Below are 14,426 nucleotides of genomic sequence, written 5' to 3'. Positions count from 1 at the left end.
ATTTTGTAACTGCATCCCCTACGGTCAGAGGCAGAGAGAAAAATAGCGCAGCAACTGCCTAAAGGAAACTATCGGATCTTCCTTCAGAATCAGAATCTCAGACGCTCAGATCCTTGAAGACAATAGTCCATCCCGCTCTCTAATTTCAGTAGAAACGCAATGCGGATGATTAACCTTTCTCTATTAGCATCCGTCGAAACAGCGAGACACGGAACGCGCGGATGCGGGCTCGGAGGCGAGCACCGCGCACGCGGCGGCCGGTGTGCGACCTTGACAACCGTCTGGGGCGGCCGCTCCCCAGGGCGGGCGGCCATCCAAGCAGACAGGGGCCCTTCCCACCAACGCCGCATCTTCTCAGCTTGTGGGGTGGGAGCCGAAGCAGCAAGCGAGGTGAGCCCTTGGCTTGTGATCTGCGTAAAGAAAACTCGAGCATGTGGAGCGAACCGCGACTGTGGACCGGAACAGCAGCGCCGGTGCTCACGCCTGGGTCCGCGGAGCGCGGTTATCTTCCCTGGGAAAGACGAATCCTTCAACCCTGAAGTGAACTGTCCCAACTCTTTCTGGGGCTGGTACATCTGGCATGACGGAACTCATTCTGCACGATTTCCCCAGCATCCTCCTGATGAAGACTTCTAGCCCTTTCCGAGGTGCCTTAATTACTTTAGGTCACTAGGATTCCCGTTGGGTACGCTGCAGGGGTTACTAAAATTCACTACTAGGAAGGAACGTAAGTCTTGTCTTTAAAAAAAGATTGATGGTAATAATTACAGTGTTAAGATACTTGAAAGTGGAAAACTCTTTATGAGACAAAGAGGACATTTGAAAACCTCCCGGCTAAATCTTAGACTTTCACAGTTTTTCAAGTAATATTTGAAAATTAGAAGACTTAATTTGAAAAATTAGAATAAGTTTCAGGCACAGGAACCACTTTTCCTGAATCCCCATTCTCCCTGCAATGAATAGACAGTTAATATGCAATTTTAAAGTACTTTTAAATTCAGATAAAAAAAGAGAAAACACAGTTCATCTGTGTCCTGAATTATTTACTCATCACCCTTTTGGATTATTTTACGGTATGTCATGACAATGTGTAAATAAGAGTCTCAGTATAACATCATATATGCGATTATAAGAGATCTATTAGGTACCACTTTTTTCTAAACCGAGTTATAGATAAAAAGTAGAGTGTATACAGATACTAAGGTCACTTTAATTTTCATTAGAAATGTGCCTTGTCTGCCCTCCATTCAGAGGAAACCGGCCTGTGAAGATCATTTCTGTCATCCAGGGGCAAGTCGGGGACTCCCCTGTAAGCTCCCGGGTGCCACTGGGGGTCAATTTCCCCCCAGTCTGCATGCACTTCTGGCTACGCGACCCCCATCACTCATCAAACACTGAAGCCCCAACAATCAACGCTTCACGATAAATGCTATTGCTTCGTGATAGTTTAATCCGCTTCAGTCACATTTAAGATCAGAAATACACATAGGGCCTTTACGTCTACGGAGACTGTGTTAATTGCACATGCTGTTAACAAAAATAAAAATCATCAGACGTAATGACATTGTAATAGACATGCTGAATCATATTCTCCCATGAGCCGGGACTATCCCACTTTTGGACTAAACCGAAACGACGGAGAGCCTGGTGTGCTTTGTGAACCCCTCCCCCACCATGGTGAGCTACCGGGAGCCCACTTAGCACAATAGTTAGTAGACGTGGCGCTGGTGGCAGAGTGGGGACAGCGCAGCGGGCTTCACAGAAGGGTGTTCCTGAAAAGCCACCTTCAAGGAGCTGCAGGAAAGGCATGCCTGCCAGATCGGAATGGCAGCATTTCTTCTTCTAAATTTAGAGAAAGAGTGCACCCAGCGAATACTGGGAATGATGGCTTTACCTAATGGTGTATCTCCTTTTTAATTGCTGGATCTGTTTCCCAGTGTAGGGTGTAATTTGCCTTGCTTACATAACATTGTCAGTTCCTTACGCCCGAGGATGAACGGCACTACAGAGAAATAAAGGAGTTAAATCTTTATTATCTTTATTAACTTTACAGGGAGTGATCAGGGATTCACTAAATTGCATAGCACAGTCTATCAGCTCCTCCAGAGGAGGACACAAGAGAAAATCCTGCAATGTGAAGAATATGGGAGAAATGGCTCTGAGATCACAGATGAACTTTTTTTTTCTTTCTATTTTTTATGTAGAGGAGAAGGGATTGGGAGGGAAAGAGCCAGTATTGTTGGTTCAGTTGCAGTGATGGAGGCGAGCCCCAAAAGCCGTGTGTGTGTGTGTGTGTTTCCATGTGTGTGGAGCATACATGAATGTGTATATGTATGTACTCTTTCTTCCTATAAAAACTTAGAAATTTATGTGTAATGTATAATTCACCTGCCTTGCTAGCTGCACTGGGGGAGGGTTTTATGGTGCAGTTTCTCCTTATTCTGATTTATTCCTTTGAAAATGAAAGCGTGATGAAAGGCTAATCGGAAATGGATTGCTTTGTACACAAGAAGATAATGAATTCCCATTATAAGGGTGTGTAATTATGAAAGGTGGTAAACTGTCTTGCTTTTCTGGAATCTTCTCCCAGTGCAAGGGGCTCTGTCATGTCTAACAGATTTTGTGGGCAAGTGTGTGTGTGTGTGTGTGTGTATGTGCATGCGCACGCGCACGCCATCCACCAAACCCTTACTTTTAAAGGAATTCTGTGACTTTCCTTTCCTCCCACGGCAGATGGAAGCTGTGTTGCAAAGTGCATGGACTGAAGTAACTGATATGTGGGAAGACATTATAATGAGGCCCTAATGAGGGCCCTGAGTCCAAAGAAAGAATGTCGCCTGGAAATTGTGATCAGGGAGAGCGAGCTAATGAGAAATCACTGCAGAACACAGACACGGTGGTCCCCTCTGTGCCAGGCATCCTTTCTCCCTGTCCTTGCTCTTTCCTTCAGGGCTGCCTCAGGGAAGGAAGAAGGGGCATGCCCAGCAGAAAGGTTGTGTTCTGCAGAGCAAACCCCACTTTGGGATGGAGTGCCCCCCCACCCCGCTGTGCTGAAACAGCTTTCCACAGGTTGGAAGGAGCAGCCCTGGGCCCCGACAGGAGGAAAGTGGGCAGACTTGGTCTTCACTGGGTATAGTGGGCCTATTTACAAAATTAGCTCCTCAAATCTTACAGATCTCCACTTAAATGCCTGTGTCCTCATCTCTTTTCCTTAAAACTCCCGCTGATTTTTTAGCTTTCAAAATCACACTCTGTACTTGCTTGCTGGGTGGGTTAGAACCCCACATTGGGTCTAAGCTATCTATCAGCACCAAACATTTTCCTTTATCTTAACTTATTTTTGCCAACCGTCTGAATGCATGTTGCATTTCTGACATTAGAAATAAAGTCGTTCTCCAAGCAACTGTTAAGACAAAAGCACTTTCTTCTAGATGCACATGATTTTCTTCATTCCAAACCGTACGGCTCATTTGAAAGCAATTGCCCCTTTCTTTAAAGGATTACATTGCATCAGTTGGTAACTAAAAAGATCATGCCATTGAACGCAGGAAGGGTCCTGCGATCCCAAGCACATGTAGGAAATACATTTATTCTCGTGTCTGCTGTTTCACTGTTTCCTTCAAGTGTCACCAACATCGCATGGTGTCAATGAACATATGCTTCTGATCGTTAAAACAAGATTGTGTTTTGTGACATGGGCTAGCCTGGCTAGTGCTAGCGTGTGAACCATCCTGAGTGGTTGCCCCCCTCCCAGGGAGCACGGAACAGGGCAGTCCCGCTTCCCCGCAGTCAATGCGCCCCTCTTACGGCTGTCCCAGTCGAGAACACTCAGGTCCCCTTCCATTGTTCTCCTGACAAATGGTGAGTGTCCTCCATTTGCCGCGTCTGACCTTGACTAATTATGTACAATTGGTGCAGCTGTCCCCGCTTTACCAAGCGCCGTAACCCCAGACCGTGCGAGTAACATCTCGCGTGACCGTAGGACTTCAGTTTGAGAACTTTATCACTGCAAACAATGCCTTCTCTTTGTGCCGACCTTCAGTTCGGCATGCCCTCTGTTACCATATGTTGACAAATAATTTATATTCATACTGTGCTTTGTCCCTAACTTTTTTAACCGTCTGTTTTGAAACAGGTTAAAAAAGTTTTCTGAAAGTAGCCTATCATAATAACTGCTAAGATATGAAAAGGAAAAAGAAAAGAAAAAACACCTAATAAAGAAAATACACAAAGCACACTTGACCTTTTTTTTTTTTTATATATTTATTCTTCCTGTCACATTTTCTGATTCTCTGGAACTATCTGCATGAATGATTTTTAAAATAGGTATTTTTAAGCAGTGGGCCAGATTATCACAAACAAAGTAGCCACTGTAACTTATGCCATCTACAGGTTTTCAAAAAGAGTCAAGATGACATTCACTTATTTATTTTGTGATTTTAAAGTATATGCAAAATATTCCCCCCCCTTAGGTTAAAAGGAACTAAATCCTTTAATTTTGAAAGCATAAAAGGGCCATTTGGCTGATATTTTATTAGAGTGTAGGCTTGTTTTTACCCTTATCATTCAAGGTTTTCTCCACAGTAGCATGTTAGAGTAGTCACTTTTTAAACAAGACATTTTTAGGGAAAAATGTTTTAAAAATTGTCTTATAAAAAGAGACTAGTTTAAAGAATACAAAATTCAAATCATAATTCTAATATCAAATATTATAGAACCTAAACATGATAGGTCTAATCTAATATTTTACCATAATCATGCGGCTTTGTATAAAATAAAACCACACATCGTAGGATCTCTTCTTGCAGGGCTGAGAAGGACCCTCGATTATGATCCTAATCAAGACGCCATTTCTAGACCACTCTCTGTGCCGAAGGTCTAACTTAACACCCACAAGGAAAGCACATATGGTTATGTCTGTATTTGCGTATTTATTTATGCAGGTGGAGCTGTAGGTATTTGCGAATGAAAATGTACATTCTCTGTCGCACGGACTGGTACGCGTGCCAAGACAGAGCTTCCCCTGCAGACACCGGGCAGAAACGATTTCCATCCTTCTGCTTCTTCCTGGAAGAGCATAGAAGGGAAGATTGAAAAGAAAATATGAATCAAAAAAAAAGTAAAGAACTTATTAAAGTGGAACTATTTTTGAAGAAATCGCTTCATCCATTTCTAAACAATACCGATGTTAAGTAAGTCTGAGGTTCCGGAAAAGGCTGGAAACCAAACTCTCAATGTCTTGTATTTTTGTATATTACTGAGGGTAATTGGCTTCATACGCTATAGAACCATGAGGGAAAACAAATTCCTTTACGGTGTATCTGTGTGCAGTGTGAAGGGAAAGAGAATCACGCTGTCGAAAAATAAGAAACAATGTGTGGGGGGAAAACAACCTAACTTTGTTGAAAGAATAAAGTGTTTTTAATAGTTTTATAAGAAAATCACACAAACTTTGGACAAGAATTGCAAATTGGATACACCAAAAATCCTGCCAAAGCTTTTAAAAAGAACACAGCCGTGGTAATATTAAAATGCCCTTCTTCCGAGCCAGGTCTCCCCAACAGCACTTTCTTGAGGAGCTTGGTTCATTTGAAGCCTTTACTGGGGCTCTGGCGTTTTGATCTGTTCTGTTTTTAGGACAAGAAAAACATTTTTCTTGTTGCGAATCAGAATTGAAATGCACCATTTCATATTAAATCGGTGCGATAACCCAAGGGCTTTGAGATGCCCTTTGGAAAGATTTTGTTTAACTTTGTTGACCGTCGACTTCTTTGCATTATGGAGACGGTGCGGGCATTGATTTCGCTTCTGCCGGCATTCCCGTGGAAAGAATACCATGGTACTTTCTCGCTGCTTGGAATGGTGTTTGATTAAAAACCCTGTCTGGCCTGGTGTCTCCGAAGAAGTGGAGGAAGGCGGGTCCCCACTTAGGGGCGTGCTACATGCGCTGCTTCTCTTTCACAATGCGAGGGGTGGCCGCAATCTGCAAAGCTCGGCCACAGCCCTGATGTCTTCTGAGAAAGGCGGCCCCGTGTCCTCCTCTACAGTGAGATGAGGAGGAGATCACGGGAACACAGGTTGCAGGAACATAGGCTTCGTATTTTAGATCAGCTAAAGAGAATCCTAGCAGCAGTCATGGAGCTTCTTTCTAGGATTGTTCAATTCCCATGTAGAATCACCAGGGAAAATAGTTGTGCTGTTGGGTTGCGAGCAAAATTTTCAGTGTTTTTTCTTTTTTTCCTTAAATTGCAATCTGGTATTACTTATTTCAGTGTCACATAAGGAGGCCCCATTCCTCTGACCTGTCGCAGTTGGGTGTGCTCTGACTCCTCCAGGGGCTGTAGGAACCTTAATTAAACATTGATGGGAGTCTCATTTTACTCAGCTCTCCTATAAGTAACCAGAAACAGATTGAAGGGGAAAAATAGAGAATACGCCTGGCTTTTTCTGTGTCAAAACGTTTTTCTAATATTTGTCCACAACTTGAAGCTTTTGGAAAACCTTGAAATAATAAACATATTGAGTTGTCAATTTAAAATGGAGCTACATTACCCCAAGAAATGTATATTCCAAAATGTTTAACTTTAAGCTGATAGAAAAACTTAGTGTAGAAAATAACGTGTTTTACACCAAATGCTTGTATGTTGTAATTATTGCTCGGTACTTTCCATGAGAGGCAGAATGGAAGAGAAGCCAGAAACAGAAATTCGAGCTGACCATCGGGCCCATGTGAGTGTTCCCAGCATGGCAAGCCTGAGACGGGAAGGATGGCAAGAGTCATTTAACAAAAGATTTGAAAAAAGATTAATGTAAAAGACTGATTTAGTCTATGGCGAATTTAATAGCACTCAAAGACATGCTAAGTAAAGTAATTGCTGACTTGTTCAGTTCAATGATGTTGTGAGCATTAGTTTTAAAAATATAGAACTTTCTTGGACAGGAAGATAGTAGCCTCAGAGGCTGTTTAGTTCGGCAGTGAATGGAACTGCTGGCAGTTTACAGAACACATCCTCCGGGGTGGGTCTGGGAAGGTGAAGGCGGGCGTGGTCTGCAGGAGAAGGAGACAACACGTCCTCCTTCCTCCCAAGCTGGGGACCTGGTCCTCCTAAGTATGTCCCGGAGACACTCCGACGTTTGCCAGAACAGGCTTCTCCCTACTTCCTACCCTCCGGCACCCCACACAGATTTTCTATTTGGCTTCTAAAATCCATCTTTCTCTCCTGACTTGTCTGTTTATGAGACATCCTTGAGGTCAGCTCACATGTATCCTTCACAGAAGCTGGCCCGGTGTTTGGCACTGGACAGTGAACATCTCCAGGTGTCTGGCAAGTGAATGCTGAAGAAATGGATGTTCTAACTACGGATGGATGTGTGCGTGCTTCTGCGTATATGTTTGAGCCTTGGTTACATTTAATAAAGCAAGAATACTAGTCAAAGATATTACCTAAGTGATTCCCTAAAGCGCAAATCAGCAAGCTGGCCTCTAGTAGTAAGAAATAATCCTTTTGGACTCTTACTTCAAATTTTAATTTTAACACAGATAACGTTTGAAGTTCAAGAGTTGAATTAAGTGATACGTTTTTCATGGGGAAAAAAAAATACAACCACCCTCATTATCATCCTCCACTTTTCAGAATAGTGCCTGAAAAAAAAAAATGCAACATTAGCCATCAGCAGCAGCCTAGCCTGGCCCATTCTTCTGTAAAGGGGAAACTGTAGTTGCTTCCTTCAAGGACTGTTCTGAATATTAGATATTCAGTAACTGCTTTGAGTAGTACATGGTACTGGGGAAGAGCTTTGAAACAAGAGAACACAAAATGAAGGAAAATGAACAAACAAAAAAGGCTGAGGAAAAAATAAAATCTCCACCTCATTGGATCTGGAAGCTAAGGAGTCGAGGGACCAGTCACCAAGCCGCTGTCCGCCTCCAGGAACTTGGAAGCCCACTTCGTAGACTCCGGAAATCCAAACACTCTGGAAAGTTGTCAGACTTTCCTCCCCACAGCCCTCACCTCTCCTCTCCAGATTTCTGTCGCACCCACGTCCCAAATTCCAAGGTCCTCACTTGGCTCCATTATTTGGGAGACAGGATTGCCCTTAAGCCCAGAAATAAGTTCCAGGTAAGCCCGCCCACCCTCAAGGCGCACAGAGCCTCTTTGCCCTTCCAGAGGACACCGGACCTTATCTGTTAGGACAGACAGACCCGACTGTAAGCTCTAGCTCCCTGCCCACAGTCCTGGATGCTGACCTCCTTTAAACCACAGAAAATTCAAGATTCCTTTCTAGCCAGACACCTGCTTCAGCTGCCTTAGTGAAACTGCTACATTGTGTCACAAGTAGGGCAATTAAAGATGTTTTCCTTGAATGCGCTAGAGAATACAGTTTCATTGTTTCCTATCATTGAAGCTGGTGAACAAAAGATGCTAAGTGGAAAGCCAGGGTAGGGAGTAAGTGCCACACAGGAGCTCGGACACGTCCTTCTCAAAACTTCTCACCCATCCTGCCGAACCCGTGATAAATGAATCAATCAATCAACTCTGGATTTTAAAAAGTATCCCTATTAATTTCCGGAAAAACAGTCACTATTTTTTTTTTTTCCAAACTGATTGCAAATAGCTACTAAAGTTCTTCCCAGACAACATGACCATGAAATAGATTCGGAAGGATGTAGCCAAATTCTGCCACCTGAGGTAGACATGTCCCATTTAAAAAGGCTGCAGACTTTCTTCACTGATCCTGTCTCTGCCTTATTGCTAGTATTGCTGGTCCCACCAGGGCCTGTGGGAGCCCCATCCAAGGTAGAAAGGGGGCCCAGGCCTGCTGGGGTCCTAGGCGTGTCCTTGTTGTCTGATATTGCCGGGAAGTGCCGAGGAGGGTCGAAACACCACGGTCAGCTACGCGCAACTCCTTTGACGGAACTCAGTGTGGCCGCTCCAAGTGTCTGCCCGGAGAGATGGCATAGGACCCTTTGCTGCCAATGGAACTTACAGTGTCAGAGTCATGGGAGCAGAGCTCAGCTTCCCGGGCTCTGAAACCCTCCTGTTAGACGTCAGTCCAGACCAAAGTCGTCTATGCACTTGCTTCTCTCAGATACGTCTGGTACTTTGGGAGACAAAACTCTTTCAATGGAGAAAGGACTTGATTCAGAACCTTAGGGTCACTGAGAGGCCAGGATAGTGGAGGTCCCAGGGCTGCATAAGATTTCCTGAAAAGCAGGGGATGGCACCACAGAGAAATGCTCCCTGGGGCCAGTGTCTGGTGTCAACATGGGCGGGCTGCCACTAGCCTCCCCCGCAGCCCAGTGATGTTGCTCAACCACTTCCATTTGATGTACTGACTGTCTTACAGCTGTGCGGCCTTGGTCAGAGCAGAAGGTGTCACAGTGCTGGGAAGGCAGCATGGCTGAGTGCAGTGGTGAGCTGGTAAGTGTGTAGCGATTGGCTGGCTCACAGGGGTGGGAGCAAGTCCTTACCTAGCAACATTAAGATTGCAATTAATATGCGGCGCGTGGGTGGCTCAGTTGGTTAACCATCTACCCTCGGCTCAGACTATGATCCTGGGATCCTGGGAACGAGTCCTGAGTTGGGATCCCCGCTTAACGGGGAGTCTGCTTCTCCCTCTCCTGCCTCTGTCTTCCTGCTCATGCTCTCTCTTTCTCTGTACCTCTGTCTCAAATGAAAAGATAAAATATTCAAAAGAAGAAAAAAAAAAAAAAAGAAAAGATTGCAAGTAAAAACGAATAATGACGATGTCCCAAATAGTACAAGAAACCAAAGTCGCTTATGGGCCAAGGCGGGGATGGTCATCTATGGCCTTGTTCTTTCAGAACACGTTTGTTTTAGATCTTACCATCTTCCCATGGAACAAAGATGAAATCATCCTCCCCAGTGCGACATGAACCCTTGCTTCCCTATCTCCACTCCGTGGATCTGACCAGCAACAGCTCCCACAACTTCTTCTCCAGAAGTCTCCTGTCCTGGTTGCACATGGCCTGCCTGACAAGGAGCAGCCCCGCAGGGATGCAGGGAGAGCAGGAGAGGGCCTGGGAGCTCTGGTCAGATGGGTGTAGGGAGAGCCCCACCCTCAGCCCAGGCTGGTGTGGCTGGTCCACACACCTGCTCACTCAGGCACCCGGCAGAAGGAGAAGCCCATCATCTGTGAGAGGCCAGTCTGCGTTTCCCTCATAAAGCTTACCTTGGAGATGGGGAGGTGGTATTTGAGGGGAAAGATGCTGACTTCCAACCAGCAACTTCTCTGTTTTAAATGAGGGAGTCTCACGGGGCGCCTGGCTGGCTCAGGTGGTAGAGACTGCCACTCTTGATCTTCAGGTTACAAGTTCAAGCCCCATGCTGGGTATAGAGAGTGCTTAAAAAAATAAAATCTTTAAAGACATAAATAAAGTAGGGAGTCTCAGTAAACGGTGCCCAGTGCTTCCCACCGTTCCATTCCAATCAACTGCATGGAATGCAAAGTTCTCAGTCAGACGTTATCTGCTGGCTCTTTTTGCACAGACAGGTCTTTTGGTGCCCGTTTCAGAGACGTCAGCGGAAACATCGGGCGAGCTGCCGTGCAGGGTGAGCTGAGGAGGAAGCGCTTTGAGCTACACCAAGCAGCCATCAGCCCCTGTTCTTGTCTACTATTTTGATAGAATATGCCTCTCAAAAATTTTCTTTTGACAGAAAAATCTCAGTGCGTGTGAGGAAGCACCGCCTAACTTCAGGAAGCTGAACCATGCTGCGGCCAAGTGACCGCTTCCCGAACGGTGGCCCGGATCAGCCGGCTGTGCCACTGGGCACGTCGTGCCATGTGTGCAAATGAAAGCCAGGCAGGGGAGAGGTGTGACTGCCATGCATCTAGAAAATCAATCGCGGTTCCTAGAGAGCGTGCGGGCTGCAGAAGACACACAAGGGTTAATGCAATTTCCATCCCAGCGAGTTTTGCTTGCCATTACTTTCTTTTTCTTTTTTCCCTTTTAACTGATTCGTAGCATAAAATCTTCCTGGACACCTAATTATCAAGCCAGCTCGCAGTCACAGCTGTCTGCTTGGAGAGCCCATTAGATGCAGCACTTGAAGCCTCCATAATTCCCCAAACTTCCCGGTGGTGAATATTAAGAAAAGATTTTTACATGTCATATGCAATTCCAAGGTGGAGTGAATGGCCTTGGAGATGACGAGCACTGAATGCTTGTCCATCACTCCATTCACTGCTTACAGGTGGTCTCATTTTCCACATTCAGATATCGGCTGGCTATGACAGCAGGCACTTAATTTGCATGTTCGACAGACAACAAACGGCCCCGTGCATGTCAAAATAGGTGGTGATGCGTGACAGTTTCTACACAATACTGTCTCCTCTTCGTGTGACCTTTGACCTCTTGGCATGTCTTTCTTCCACCATCAGAAAATATATATGTGTGTGTGTGTGTGTGTGTGTGTGTGTACACTTCTCTGCTTTGGAATAAATTTGATACCAGATTGATTATCTTCTTTCTTCCTCCTCCTCATCTTCTTCCTCCTCTTCCGTACCTCCTTTTAAAGGATGCCATGCATCCGAATTTTCATCTTAACTGCTACAAAACTCTGCCAGGAGAACCTCATAAAATTTAAAAATAGGGAGGCTGTGCAGGCAGGACGGGAAGCTGTCTTGGCGAAACCCATTGTAGTTAAATTGCTTGGAACTTTTTAATAAATGTAACCTTTAAGAGAGAACTCTAATCAGGTTAATTTTTATTTAAGACGATCATAAAATTAGAATCTTTAAGGCTTTTCTTTAACTTGTGTTAATTAGATTCCTGGCCTTGAAACACTTTTAATATTAATATTTCACCATGGTTTTAAAATTACTTCCTTTAATTGCAGGTTTGGCCAGCCCATATTAAATATAACACCCAGTTATTCTAATTTTCTGTAATGAGCGTGATGAGCCCCAGCCCCCTCCCTTGCTCTCCACGGAAACCTGCTAATGAGAACACAGCTCACAACTGTGCTTAAAAGGTTAAAACAATGTGAACCTGAAAATGCCCTGGGGTGCTGTTGACATCACAAAGTCCCAAGACCTGTGCTTTTTGGGGGATCCTTGGCAATTTATGGAGCACTAAGATTTCAGCTGGAGTGACTGTCTGCTCCGTGGAGGGGCCTCGGGTCCTGAACTGAGCTCAGGGACCCCACACACCCCTTGTCTCACCAGAGAGGAGCATAATCCACTCCTCCATCCTATTTTAGTGCTGGGTCTTGTTTTAATTAAGAATTAAAGCATGACAGCAGATAATCGCGCCTCCCGGGTGTTATAAGATTTGAGCTGCAGCTGTGAACCCAGCACCCGGGGGGCCATTACCCCATGATCACCACACCCCTGGGGTCACCCTATGGGAAGCCCTAGGAGGGCACTCGGAGCACCTTGGCTGGCCATGCCCCATGCTGTCTGGAGCAGACGGGGCTGGGTCTGCAGATGGACAGGCGAGCAAGCGGTGTCTGCCTTCCGTGGGACGAACTCACACAGATCCACATCCCACCCAAGACTCTCAGATCAGGAGACAGTAGTGCTGGGGATAATAGTCCTCTGCATCCTTGTCAGGACCTCTCTGGTACTGACGGAGAAACTGCAGATGACAGGGATGGCAGGCTCGCTCGCAGCGGCATCCTACGGGGCGGCAGCTTGCAGGCATGCCCCGTGCCCGGTCTAGGTGCCCTGGTCTTCTCTAGGGACTGTCCTCAGTTTGGGGATTGTGAGTCAGGAAGGATGTGAGCCAAGGTCAAGCGAAATAAGAAACACACTATTTCTAAGGAGATGATGCACATTTCCCCTCTCAGGTGGATGATGATGATGATGATGATGATTTGCTTATGGATGTTTACGCAGTGGGTGATTTTAAAACCAGTCAAGCCCAGGTACAGGTCACAGATCCCGGCTTTCAGCCACCCTAATCTGACCGCAATGCCTTTCCTGGTGAGCTCTGGGGTGTGATTGCACACAGCACTTAAAAGCCCAGCAGCTCATTTGGAAAACTGCGGGCTGTGCTGTGTTCATGATTACGTGAAAGTGGCACGTGTGTGGGATGTGTTTGGGCCCCTGGGGGCGGGCCGTGGTGGGGGAGGGCCTCAGAAAGCCATGCCTTAGCTGGTATGCAGGTGTACATCAACACCAGTGAGGTGGGCGTTTCCCTGACACGAGGCAGCTGGGAGTCAGCTACCCCAGGTCTTGTCAGTGTGGAAACGTGGGCCAGGGCTCCGGTTGTGGTGCTGGACAGCCTGGGTGCAGAACCAGGTCTTTCTAGCTGTGGGACATGAGACAAGGATCTTAGGCCCTCTGTGCCTTGGTTCCCTTATCTATCAAAAAGGAACAAAAGTACATATTTACTCCATGGACTGATAGTAGAATTAAATGATGAAATATTTGGGAAGTGTAGCAGGCTGCCCGCTGTTCCCCAGGATTTGTGTCCACTGAGAACCTCAGGATGTGACCTGATTGACAAATAGGGTCTTCACAGATGTACTTAGTGAAGGATCTCGAGAGAACAATATCTTGGATTCGTGGTGGGCGGCGCATCCAATGGCTGGCGTCATTTGAAGGAGAGGAAGGATGAGAGATATGCAGAAGATGAAGAGGAGGTGGAGACAGACCTGGTGCTGACGCGGTTACAAGCCAAGGGACACAAAGATCGTAGGAAGTCCCTGCCAGAGAGGAGAGACGTGGGGTGGCTTCTCCTTCAGAGCCTTTGGAAGCTATTGGCCTTGACCACACCTTCAACTAGGACATCTGTCCTCTTGAACTGTGAGATAATACACTTCTATTCTTTTAAACTACCACACACATGAAACTTGTTACAGCAGGCATAGCCAATTAATCCAGAAAGTACTAGAATATTATCACATAAGTACTCTATGACCATGTATTGCATAAAAATTAATAGAAAATATATTTTAAAAAATACAGAAAGCTTCACGATGTTGACCAATTCCTCAATTTGGAGAGTAACATTTAACAAATTCTTTAGATGGTTACTGGCATAAATAAGGTCCCTTAAAATTATGACCATCGTTTCCAGTATTGACTCTACTAGCCGTCCTGTGACTGAGAGGAATTGATACTTTAATAATTATAAAACAACATAAAGATGGGGGGGATGTTTAAAAAACAGGATGAACTTGGGACACATTTCTAAAAGGAGATGGTAGCTCAGGAGAATCTTAGCAAGTGATTAAAAGTAACAAAGGCCAAGTGGGCAGTGGGGCCGCTGGGGGCAGGCGGTCAGCATTCAAAGAACACACATGTCCACCAAACATTTAGGAAGAAAATGGCACCCATAGTGTTGGAGCCTTTCAGACCACCATATCCTCTCCATGTCCCCAGTTGATCATAATCCCAAATTTATCTTTAGTTATTCTTTGCCATTTATTTTTAGATTCATCAGCTATAACCTGTAC

This window comes from Lontra canadensis, unplaced genomic scaffold (assembly GCF_010015895.1).
Source record: "Lontra canadensis isolate GAN:19392208 unplaced genomic scaffold, GSC_riverotter_1.0 scaffold22, whole genome shotgun sequence".
Taxonomy (NCBI): Eukaryota; Metazoa; Chordata; class Mammalia; order Carnivora; family Mustelidae; genus Lontra; species Lontra canadensis.
This window is presented reverse-complemented; position numbering follows the sequence as displayed.